The following is a 594-nucleotide window of genomic DNA, read 5'->3' on the forward strand; positions in this document are numbered from 1 at the left end:
GTAGTGGTAGTGTTTCTGATGCAAGTGGTGGTGATAGTAGAGGTGGGGTTTGTAGTAGTGTTGGTTGTATGAATAGTGGTGGTAGTACAAGTGGTGGTGGTGGTGGTTGTAGTTGTGGTAGTAGTAGTGGAGATGATAGTGATGGTAGTGGTTATGGTGGTGGTGGTAGTGGTGGTGGTGGTTGTGGTGGTGGTAGTACTAGCAGTAGTAGTGAAGATGATAGTGGTGGTGGTGGTGGTGGTTGTGGTGGTAGTGGTGGTGGTGGTAGTGGTGCTTGTAGTGGTGTTGGTGGTGGTGATGGTGGTTGTGGTGGTGGTGGTAGTGGTGGTGGTTGTAGTAGTAGTACCAGCAGTAATAGTGGAGATAGTAGTAGTAGTAGTAGTAGTAGTAGTAACATTGTTCCCTATCATCATCTTATCTCCAGAAGTGAATTGTTGTCCATTGTGATGTTGTATTCTTCCTAGTCGTGTCGTCGTTGTCATAACTGTTGTTGTTGTTGTTGGTTTCCTTGTCATCTTATCCGTTTGCTAATGGCTTGGAATTTCTTTCTTCACCATTTTTTAAAATTTCATTTCTATTTTTTTTTTGTATACA

Source organism: Octopus bimaculoides, chromosome 29, assembly GCF_001194135.2.
Source record: "Octopus bimaculoides isolate UCB-OBI-ISO-001 chromosome 29, ASM119413v2, whole genome shotgun sequence".
Classification (NCBI taxonomy): Eukaryota; Metazoa; Mollusca; class Cephalopoda; order Octopoda; family Octopodidae; genus Octopus; species Octopus bimaculoides.